Source organism: Bubalus kerabau, chromosome 4 (genome assembly GCF_029407905.1).
Source record: "Bubalus kerabau isolate K-KA32 ecotype Philippines breed swamp buffalo chromosome 4, PCC_UOA_SB_1v2, whole genome shotgun sequence".
In the NCBI taxonomy this organism is placed as follows: domain Eukaryota; kingdom Metazoa; phylum Chordata; class Mammalia; order Artiodactyla; family Bovidae; genus Bubalus; species Bubalus kerabau.
In genome coordinates, this window is record NC_073627.1 from 9,109,872 (window position 1) to 9,121,564 (window position 11,693).

Sequence of the window (11,693 nt, forward strand, 5' to 3'; positions counted from 1 at the left end):
AGTCGCTCAGTTGTGTCCGACTCTTTGCAACCCCATGAATCGCAGCACGCAGGCCTCCCTGTCCATCACCATCTCCCGGAGTTCACTCAGACTCACGTCCATCGAGTCAGCGATGCCATCCAGCCATCTCATCCTCTGTTGTCCCCTTCTCCTCCTGCCCCCAATCCCAGCATCAGAGTCTTTTCCAATGACTTTTCCAACTCTTCGCATGAGGTGGCCAAAGTACTGGACTTTCAGCTTTAGCATCATTCCTTCCAAAGAAATCCCAGGGCTGATCTCCTTCAGAATGCACTGGTTGGATCTCCTTGCAGTCCAAGGGACTCTCAAGAGTCTTCTCCAACACCACAGTTCAAGAGCATCAATTCTTCGGTGCTCAGCCTTCTTCACAGTCCAACTCTCACATCCATACATGACCACAGGAAAAACCATAGCCTTGACTAGACGGACCTTTGCTAACAAAGTAATGTCTCTGCTTTTGAATATGCTATCTAGGTTGGTCATAACTTTCCTTCCAAGGAGTAAGCGTCTTTTAATTTCATGGCTGCAGTCACCATCTGTGGTGATTTTGGAGCCCAGAAAAATAAAGTCTGACACTGTTTCCACTGTTTCCCCATCTATTTCCCATGAAGTGGTGGGATCATAAAATACTGGGTATTAAAAGAAGTATGTTCACATAATAAGAGCTCCACTCACTATGTGCTTCCCTGCGCATGCTAGGTGCTTTGCACGCACAGTCCTAAACGGTCCTACTGGGTTCGTGAGAGCCTCCACCTCCTCCTGCTGCAGATAAGGAGCCTCTTATCAGAGAGAGGTGAAGTCATCTGCCAGGGGTTACTTAGCTCACATCAGCAGAGCTGGGACCCGACTCCAGGTCCGCTTGGTCGCAGAGCATGTGCTACATCAGCCAACCATGGGAACGTTGGAAGGAGCTAGGGGACTGTCTGAGCATCTCAGGTCAGACTTCGCAGAGGAGATGCTGAAGCATGAATCGGGACTTGATACGCACAAAGGGAAGGACGAAGGGAAGGAAATGTCCAGGCAAAGGAAACAAACAGCATGAGAGCACTGCTGCAGCAGTTACGAGAAGGGGTTTCTGGGAAGGGGAGTCATGTCCAGAAAACAGGAGGAAAGGTCAGTGGCATATTATGTATCCTTCAAATTCACTTATTTTTAAAAAGCCTATTAAGCAATAATTTTATGAGCGGCAACAGATCTGCAGAGCAGGCAAATGAAACGTGTGCTACTGGTCACCACAGGAAGGAATCCACTGCAACCCAAGGTCATTCATTCTCAATAAACAGGGTACATGTTGTCCTGTTTCTTCTCCAGAAAGTTAAAAGCTCTGTGCAATGGTCCCAGATTTCTGCTGAACGGGATTTGTGGCCCTCTTTCACAGTCCTGAGAAATTGAAGTGGAAAATATCCTCTATGCTTTGAGGATGTGCTTTCGAGCTGGATGAATTAAAATCACTGGAGTTAGCAAAGCATGAGCCACTGTTACAGTGTATCTTTCCAGGAAACCCAGCACAATGTAAGACCCTAGGTCTGGAGGCTCAGCTGAGTTCCCAGTGCCTTCACACACTAATGACTTGCATTTTTTTGCACTTGAGTTGAAAAACAGAAGGATAATGACAGGGCTGTTGTGAGAGTCAAATGAAAGAGTCAACTGAAGGTGGTTAGGGTCATCAAGTTTTATACATTAAATCTGGGCAGCTTTTTGTATGTCACTCAGATCTCAAAGAGGTTTTTAAAAATATATATATTCTTCTATTTATCTTTGGTTGTGCTAGGTCTTCATTGCTGGATATGGGCTGTTTCTAGTTGTGGCGAGCAGGGGGCTACTCTTTGTTGTGGCGCATGGGCTCAGTTGCCCCGTGGCATGTGGAGACTTCCTAGACACGGGGTCAAACCTGTGTCTACTACATTGGCAGGCAAATCCAGTGGACCACTACAGAGGTTCAGTATATAAAGTGGTTTTTTTTTTTTTTAAGGCACTTAAAACAGTGCCTAGCATGGAGTCAACACTATACACCAGCTATTATTTTTTTCAGGATGGTAATTTGATCGTGTCAGTTCGTCTTTATTTTGCCATGACCCATTCTTCCCGAGAATAACCACCAACAAAAAAGAGAGGACGATTTGGGATATGTCAGTCCTATCATTTGGAGTCATATCATTCTAATGGAATACCCAGCTTAAGATGGCTTAAACAATAAGGAGGTTTCTTTTTTAAAATCTCCCACTCTGTATTTCACTCAAACTAAGATGCCAGTGCTCACAGGATGCCTCCCACACTCAGAAATATTGACATGTAAAAATATGTGTCTCTGAATCAAACTAAAGGTCTAAAGGCTGGGGACATCGGGACTGGCTTCTCCAGCCGCTCAAAAGCATCTTCCAGGACTCAAGCTTAGTTCTGTCCATCACTGCCAACCTTCCGCTCTTCCTAGGAAGCAGCCCTTCTGGACACAAGATGGCTTCCATGCTCTCAGGCATCACTTCACGGGGTCCCAAAACCAGAAGGCAGGCTATTGTTTTTCAAAACTAGAAAACCTTCCAAATGTGGCAGAACTGCACTGCAGATCATTTTCTAAACCAACTCCTGGTGAAGGGAAGAGATTTCTCATGGGCCTGGTGCAGACTATTCAAGACTCACTCCTTGGGGCAGAGACGGGGCTTGCCTCCCAGCAGCTCTGCGGTGTTCGTCACATGGAGGAAGGGCAGTGGTGGGGCTAAGGGTGCCTGCCACACAGGTGAACTTCCGGGAATATCACTGGTGCAACTGCTCCCCATGTAAGCAGCCAACTGCTCAGGAAACACTGCTCCTCCTTCGTGTTCTTATTCATAAAATTAAACACAACTTTCCAGTTAAGACATTAACCTCAATATTTAAAGACTCTTTTCTATTAATGTGGGTTTCAAATGTGTGTGCTCAGTTGCTCAGTTGTGTCCCGCTCTTTGCGACCCCATGGACTGTAGCCCACCAGGTTCCTCTATCCAAGGGAATTCCAAGGCAAGAATACTAGAGCGGGTTGCTATTTCCTTTGCCAGGGGACTCTTCCCCACCCAGGGACTGAACCCACATCTCCAGGGTCTCCTGGAGGCAGATTGGCAGGTGGATTCTTTACCACTGAGCCACCTGAGAAAACAGTTTTTGAATAATACCAAATCTTAAATTTGGAAAACTCAGCAGTGGCCACAGGACTGGGAAAAGGTCAGTTTTCATTCCAATCCCAGAGAAAGGCAATGCCAAAGAATGCTCAAACTACCGTACAATTGCACTCATCTCACACGCTAGTCAAGTAATGCTCAAAATTCTCCCAGCTGGGCTTCAACAGTACATGAACCGTGAACTTCCACATGTTCAAGCTGGATTCAGAAAAGGCAGAGGAACCAGAGATCAAATTGCCAACATCCACTGGATCATCAAAAACAAGAGAGTTCCAGAAAAACATCTACTTCTGCTTTATTGACTACATCAAAGTCTTTGATTGTGTGGATCACAACAAACTGGAAAATTCTTCAAGAGATGGGAATACCAGACCACCTGACCTGCCTCCTGAGGAATCTGTATACAGGTCAAGAAGCAACAGTTAGAACTGGACATGGAACAACAGACTGGTTCCAAATAGGAAAAGGAGTACGTCAAGGCTGTATATTGTCACCCTGCTTATTTAACTTATATGCAGAGTACATCATGAGAAACCCTGGGCTGGATAAAGCACGAGCTGGAATCAAGACTGCCGGGAGAAATATCAATAACCTCAGATACGCAGATGACACCGCCCTTATGGCAGAAAGTGAAGAAAAACTAAAGAGCCACTTGATGAGAGTGAAAGAAGAGGGTGAAAAAGTTGGCTTAAAGCTCAACATTCAGAAAACTAAGATCATGGCATCTGGTCCCATCACTTCATGGCAAATATTTGGGGAAACAGTGGAAACAGTGTCAGACTTTATTTTTTTGGGCACCAAAATCACTGCAGATGGTGACTGCAGCGATGAAATTAAGAGATGCTTGCTCCTTGGAAGAAAAGTTATGATCAACCTAGAGAGCATATTAAAAAGCAGAGACATTACTTTGCCAACAAAGGTCCATCTAGTCAAAGCTATGGTTTTTCCAGTAGTCATGTATGGATGTTGAGAGTTGGACTATAAAGAAAGCTGAGCGTCGGAGAATTGATGCTTTTGAACTGTGGTGTTGGAGGAGACTCTTGAGAGTCCCTTGGACTGCAAGGAGATTCAACCAGTCCATCCTAAAGGAAATCTACTGACTATTCATTGGAAGGACTGATGCTGAAACTGAAACTCCAATACTTGGGCCACCTGATGTGAAGAATTGACTCATTTGAAAAGACCCTGATGCTGCGAAAGATTGAAGGTGGGAGGAGAAGGGGACAACAGAGGATGAAATGGTTGGATGGCATCACCAACTCAATGGACATGGGTTTGGGTGAACTCTGGGAGTTGGTGATGGACAGAGAAGCCTGGCGTGCTGCAGTCCATGGGATCGGAAAGAATCAGACACAACTGAGCGACTGAACTGAATTGAAATCCTATCAGTGAATGGAACTCCGTGAGCTGACTGCCTGAGCGCAGCAGGTCAGCTGACCAGATTTCCCCTCTGCAATCAGAGCCAAGGTCCCTGCACAGCCCTGGGGACTCCTGCCCTGTAAAGCTTCTGATCTACTTCTGTCATTTATCTCTAGACTGTGTGACTCTCCATGTAACAAATATAGGTCTACCCTGGCCTTGAATAATCTAAAATTCAAATGTCCTAGAGCTCACCAGCAAATGAAGTCACAACAACATTAGCATTTCCCTCTCAATAGCTCTGAGCCCTTGCCCTCATTCAGGAACGCTGGCGCATTTTGTGTTTCCCAGTTATTTCCGGGTGGCCTATGCAGTGCACCTGACACGTACGTACTCAGGCACAAGGGCTCATTACGTTTTGCTCAGTCACTTGGCCACAGCCCAGCAGCCCGTGACACCCCTATCCGCCGTGAGCCTGCTGCTGTTCTACCAAGGGCCCTGTCGGGTGTGAAAGCTCCACATGGCCTCTGGCACAGTGGCCCTCCTAGAGCTGGGACGAACAGCCCTCACTGCACACCGGGTGGCAATTACTCTGGGACCCAAGACAGCCCCTTGCTGGCAATGTAGGGCACCTGGATTCAATCCCTGAGTTGGGAATATCCTCTGGAGAAGGTAATGGCAACCAACTCCAGTATTCTTGCCTGGGAAATCCCATGGACAGAGGAACCTGGCAGGCTACAGTCCATGGGGTTGCAGAGTCAACACAACTGAGTGACTAACACTTTCACTTTTCAAGACAGCCCCGCAGGAGCCCAGAGCCCTCGGTCTTTCACAGATCAGCTCCTGCAGCCTGTCATACTCACTCTTCCTGCCAGAAAATGGCTGGAAACTGGAACGGGGACCCATCATCCACACCACACTTCTCAGTTTCATCCCTAACCGCCCATGGAAACACACAAAATCTGTTTTCCTTCCCCTCCCCCACAACCCCAAACCCTTCTATATAAGATCAATTTATATATATATACTCACAGTGCAGTATAACTTCATCGTAAAAGTACAGACTCTACAGGCTAGGATCAAACCCGATTCCACCAGTTACTAGTGGGTGAACTGGGGCAAGTTATGTAACACTTCAATGTTCCTCTTTCCCCATTTGTAAAAACAGGAGTAGTGATAACGCACTTCACCATGCAGTGGTGAGGATGAAACAAATTAATATCCATAAAGTACTCAAGGAGTGAATGTCTCACAGTAAGTGCTATAAAGCATTAGCTATCATTATTGTTTTGCCAGCAGATCACCTGCCTACACACAAGCAGCTTTTGGCAAATTCCACACTTAGAGCCTGAAATAAATTTAGTCTGCAGGGAGAGACCTCATTCTTTCTTTTGGTATTGTACAAAATAATTTGTCTTCAAGGGTAAAACAGAGAAACTTAGGGGCCAATTTCACACAATTGGAGCTATTGCTGAGTTAATGATTGTATTTGTGGAGTACATACTGTGAGCAGAGGCAGTGGAATACCAACTAGGTCTGTGAAGAATTTAAAAAGAAAAAACAAATTAGACTTCTGCCTTGAAGAGCTTACAAGCAAATTAAGGAAGGCAAACATTATCAAATGTGGTAACTTGAAAATAAGTCCTCGAAACATATTACTACACACAGAACAATTTAATCCAGACTTAAATGCCACTGAGATCATTGCTAAAGGGCTGGTGAGAATGGGGAAAAGGTGATGTAGAAAAGGCTTCGTGGTCTTGCACCTTTACTATTATTATTACTATCGGTCGTAGGACATGCGGCACGTGAGATCTTAGTTCCCTGACCAAGGATCGAACCAGTGTTTCCTGCACTGGAAGCCTAGAGTCAATCACTGGATTGCCAGGGAAGTCCGCACATTTAATTTCCAAATAGGTATACATTCTGGCTCTGACTCTATAGTTGTTTTGCCCTTTTACAATTTCAAAACTAAATCCGGGGTGACTGCCTGAAAAACAGCCCTCAGCAGTAGCAGACGGTGTTACACTACTGTGTTCTTTTCGTAAAGTATAATTATTTTTGCGTGGCGCCCCTGGGGTTCAGGGGAATTTCGAGCCCGGCCCGGCCCGGCCCGATGCGTCGCTCTCGGGCGCCCTCTGCCGCCCGCGCCCCAACTAAGAGCAACGGAGCGGGACGTCGAACAACGAATTCCCCGGGAATCTCCTTTTCCTTCACTAACGCAACCATCCCTCCATGACTCTAATAAAATCCGTCGAGCAATTAACTACGAAGTCCGGCGGGGCCCGAGTTCCCTCAGTCGTTCCTCTGGAAGCCCCCTCGAACTTTCTGCGGCCTCCACCACCCAGCCAGTCTCGGCCAGGGACAGCCTGTTCTCTCAACAGATAGCGACTTTGTGACCGAAACGACCGTCGGTCTTCGTTTTCTAGCCGCCGGGTTTTCTATACAGAGCAAGCCTCCCGCCCTGGACTCTCTACTGTCCCCAGTGGCGGCCACCATCTTACCCGGGCTTCGGAGCCTCGGGCGCCCCTCAGTGGCTGTCGATCACACTACATTTCCCAGTAGCCCTTTCTCAATAGCGCGAGAGTTCGCGCGAGACTTCCGTGAAGACTTGGGCGCAGGCGGAAGCCCGCCCCCTCTTCCGCTGCGGGCTGCATGGCTGGAAGCCATGGCTTCCTCGCTGTGGTTCCAGCAAGGCCAGCAACTTCGGCCCTTTGGCCGAGGGAAGGCTGCGGAGGTGGGTAAACTGCTTATTCCTTGATACGGCGCTAGCATACTTGGCCTTCCGCTGCTCGAAGGCGAAATAGTGACGCTAGGCCTGGTTCCCCCAACCCCCACTCCCATAGGGGGTTGGGAGGATTAACTGAGGTGAGAAAACACGTTCCAAAGGGTGCGAGTTTTTGTTACTGAAGGGAGAGAGAGCCCAAGCCCACCTTTGGCATCGGAGCGTCCCTCCTGGGGGAGAGCGTCTCTTCCATCCTGCGCACCTCCCAGGCCTCACGGCCACCCAAGCGCTGAGCTTCCAGGCTCAGCGGCCCTGCTGGTCCCCAGGTCCTCCCACGGGGCAAGCTCGCATCCAGGGTATTAACGTCTAAATATTTGGCTTCCTGTTGGAGTGCCTAGAGGACAGCCCCAATCAATTTTCACTTAATTCTACAGCTGATAATCAGTGGCGTGGTAGACTTTGGAAGGCTGCAGTTTTATAGCGACCCTTAACATGCTTACGTTTTTATTCTCCACAGGCTTTCTTTGGCATTTGCAGAGATGGTGAGCAGCAGACCTGCTTAGAAGTAACGAATGGAAGTCTGAAATAGGTAAGAATGCATGTAGGCAGGAACTTGGGTGGGCAACAGAAATGAGAAAGCCGAGATGGTCTTAAAGCCTGCCACACACCGCAGCTCTGAATCCTGGCTGACTCAGGATCAGTTGGGGGTCCTACCCAGAATCCAGAAATGAGGATGGTCTCTGTCCCAGTGTAATTGGGGCCACTAGGTGTCGCTCTTTGAAACCAAAGTGGATGCCACTGCATTCACGGGTAAAAGGGAGACTTGGAACTTGAGCTTTCAAGTTGATTGAGATTTAGAAATGTTCTTTACTGGTTGAGCAGAGGTTGATTTAAAGTTATCCCTGTCTGAAAAGACTTCTGTTGTGAGGAATTCTAACTTGCTGAGGCTCAACGTTTTAAATTATGTTCTTGGGAATGAATAAGTTTGTTCCTGTTAATGTGTTATCCATATTTCTCTTTTAGAATAAAGATGTAGGCTGTGGGCTTTGAAAAAAAGTCACATGAAAACCATCATCCAGAGATGTAAGGATCCTTGTGATGAGATTTCTATAAATGGTAAGAGTTTTAACTTCCACAGAATCGCATAGGTTATGGTTCATTTAAGTGTTGGCTTGTTAGATTTCAGAGATGTGTGGGTCTTCCCAGACATTAACAGCTATCTGAGAGATACTTGTGTAGACCTTCTTGAATAGTTTTTCCTTTTAGTGCCCAGAGAACTCTTTCCTAGACCCCTCACCAAGTTCCCTCGCAGGGATTGTTACAGCAGTGTGAGGTAGATGTTTTCCCTGTGTTGCTCCCGAGTAAGTAAACTGAATTAATGCGTTCACTTGCCCAAAGTTACACAACTAGGTTATTTTTTTTTAAGAGCCATAAAAATGTAGCTATAAGTGATTTTGGAAGGGGGGCATTATTATTAAGCTTTAGTGAGATATAGTTGAACAGCTGGTCATTGAGTTCGACTAGTGGTTCTCAACTAGGGGTGGAGGGTGTTGCTGGGATCCAGGCAGTGCCCCTAATTACCCTGTAGTGCACATGACAGGCCCCCCACCACCCCGACAAAGAACTCCCCACCCAAAATGTAGAGTTAAAGTTGAAACCCACTGTTAGACTGCGACTCCAGTCTCAGCCTGTTAGCAGGTAACCACACCAGAACCTTGTTTCTTCATCTCTAAAAGACAGGAGTGGTGCTTTTCAGATCTGGCTCTGCACCTGTAGAATGTTCCTGGACCCCACCTCCAGCCATGCTAAGATGGGTGAGATGGCTCTAGACTGTGGCCCAAGGATCACGTGTGGCCATTTAAGAGCAGATGTGGAGGAACAGTGAGATGATCTGATCTACTTTTAGCTCAGGGATTTTTATTACAGCAAGGTTATAGTACTGGCTATTTTTAAGTAGCTCCCAGGGCAGACTATAATCCCTGTCTTAAAGAACTGAAAGCCACATGGTCGCTGTGCAGTATCGTTTTGCACACAGAGGTGAGCAAAGGAGAAGTGACCTTGCTTGGCGTTGATTTTTCTTGGCATCAGGCACCCTTTGCACAGCTGGCCTTCAGTGGTCTGGCTGGAAGAAGTAATCCACACTGTTTGAGACATTTTACTGACAGCTCAAAGATGCTGAAAGATTTACTTGGCTACTAGACACTTTGTGCTCAGGGAGACCCTGGCTTTAAAAGGACAGGAACTGTCACCGTTCAGGTCTGGGACTCTGGGTACAGCTAGGCACTAGATACAAAGTTTTTACCCGTGAGGGAAAGCACGTTCTAATAAAGCATATAAGATTGAATGAGTTCCTGAGAAAGGAAGTAAAGCGGAATTTGGTAAGGAGAACATGGTTTGCTTGTGCTGTGGATGTCAGTGCTGTGGACTGGCAGCTGGGTGGGGCGCTGAGTCCATGATGATGTGAAGTTATCCCTGTCTGAAGGCCAAAAAAAAGCCTTTGAGTGTGGAATCTGGATATCTGAGACTCAGTTTCCCAGGTTTGCTTTAGAGAAAATTGAGGCCTGGTTTATTTGGTTTGTTTGTTTGTTTAATGCCTGAATAAACAGTGAGCTATCCGAGAGATAACTTGTGTACTTCTTGAATTTTCCTTTGCAATTTCCCCTCGCTAGGTACAGCCTCAGTTTGAGGCTGAAAAGGATACTCCAGAAAAAGACACTGGCTGCAGGGCTGTGGCGGCTGCCCCGGACCCCACGTGGAATTTCTCTCGTGTGTAATAGAGAAAACCTTTGGAACAGGCCTGGGTGGGTGTTCTTTTTGTTTCCCCCGGCCCTTGGGTTGTGCTGAGTGGCAAGGTGACTTTGACATAGGTCTGTTTTCTTTGCTAGGTGTCTACAGCGTGTGTAACAGGACTGACCTGCTTTACCTAAAGCAAGTGAAACCGTTCCTCTCGCGTTGTTTGTAATGTAAGCTTTCTGTTTCTATCTTACGTGTCCGAAAGAATCCCCACAAGCCTGTGATGGTTAGTTATCCCTGTCTGAACATCTCGACTGAGGGAAAACGATCTGTTCTGAGGCTTAAGGGGCTGGCTCTGGGTTCTTAAAAGCAGTTCAAGCTTTATAAGGGATCAGACGGAACGCACTCCAAAGGGAGTTGTGCTTATGTACCCTGCCAAGACCCCAGTCCTGGGGCCCCATCCCTCTGCCACTTGAAAACCAGTGGTGGGCTGCCTTGTCACCCTTTGGCTCTGAGGGCACAGGCTATAAGAGGTGGCAGAAATGGGCAAGTGGCCCAGGTTTGGCTTATGCTCTTACTGTGGAATGAAAGAGTGCTTGTCACATATTTCAAGAAAATGAATGCGCTCTTTGAGACAGACGGCAATGGAAGATGTATGCCGGCTGTGGCAGTGAGCACACTTCAGGGCTGTCTGATCTGTCTTTTTACTGTATCCTGACATTCAGGAAAGAAGGGGTACCATGGCACTAGCATGGTTTCCAGGTGCCTTGTTCACGCAGGGCACTCTCCTGGAGTTAGCCCAGCTCTTGTCTGAATGGCATGGCTGGCTTGTGAGCAAGAGAGTAGCAGAGTGGCACTGGGCTTTGTTCCCATTGAAATGCCACGCTTGAAGTGGGCACAGATTGCCTCTCTTTTCCTCTGAAGTTGGGAGGTATGTGCAGCTCTTCATATGTAAGGTCACATATTTGTTTGGTCACCAAGGAAGCTGTATTTGGGGTGGGATTTAAAGAACTAGAAAACTGGTCCAAGCAGCTGACAGCCTAGAGCAGACATAGTGAAAGGGTGTGCCAGCAGGCGGGAAGGTCGGCCTGCTGGGTCAGTCTGCTGCTGAGTGGACTTGACTGTTGTGCGGGACCCAAGTGAACCTGGAGGGGTTTTTTGTGTTTTGTTTTTTCAGCTCTGCCGCACGTGAACCCTGGCCCTTGGCAGTGAGAGCGCCGAGTCCTAACCGTTGGACCACCAGGGGATTCCCTGAACCTGTATGTTTGACTTCAGAGGGCGTCTGAATATAAATGCCCCCAGCACTTGGTGGGTGCTCTTTACTGGGCCCTTGCACCGTCTCCTGGAAAGAGGCATTTGGGACCCACTAGCCTGCACTGAATCAGTCTAGTTGTGCCTTACACACAAACACAGGAAAATGATTGATTGCTTAGAATGAGTTCCTTCAGGATTGCCTCTTGTAAATGAAGGTATAACTAAGAACATCTGCAATACCACACACAGAGTTTAGGTGATCTTGGTGCAGTGGGGGGACTGCAGTGATTGTAAAGTGAAACTCGCATGTACACGCTCTGTGGAAGACTAAGGGAAACAGGTGTTCAGCCTAAAAAAACATTTCTCAGTGGATTTCTACAGTGTCTTGGGCTTAACTTGAAAGCAAATTAAAACATTTAAAAGTTGACTTACTAGCATTTGTGGATTTCAGA

At 47.2% G+C, this 11,693-nt stretch overlaps 1 long non-coding RNA gene and 2 other non-coding genes across 5 annotated transcripts; all 3 read left to right on the top strand.

Annotated features, from left to right (window-relative positions):
* The first annotated feature begins 7,121 nt into the window (after window positions 1-7,121).
* Window positions 7,122-11,668, top strand: LOC129648671 (uncharacterized). Of its 3 annotated transcripts, none has more exons than XR_008712811.1 (6): window positions 7,122-7,266; window positions 7,772-7,843; window positions 8,278-8,370; window positions 9,924-10,055; window positions 10,140-10,217; window positions 11,165-11,668. It is a non-coding gene; the product is annotated as an uncharacterized LOC129648671 (long non-coding RNA). The 3 variants fall into 3 exon arrangements; XR_008712813.1 differs by lacking the exon at window positions 7,122-7,266 and adding an exon at window positions 7,327-7,397; XR_008712812.1 differs by lacking the exon at window positions 7,122-7,266 and adding an exon at window positions 7,427-7,610.
* Window positions 8,129-8,206, top strand: LOC129651922 (small nucleolar RNA R38). Its single transcript, XR_008714414.1, has one exon. It is a non-coding gene; the product is annotated as a small nucleolar RNA R38 (small nucleolar RNA).
* LOC129651923 (small nucleolar RNA R38) lies at window positions 9,699-9,783 on the top strand. Its single transcript, XR_008714415.1, has one exon. It is a non-coding gene; the product is annotated as a small nucleolar RNA R38 (small nucleolar RNA).
* Window positions 11,669-11,693: the final 25 nt, after the last annotated feature.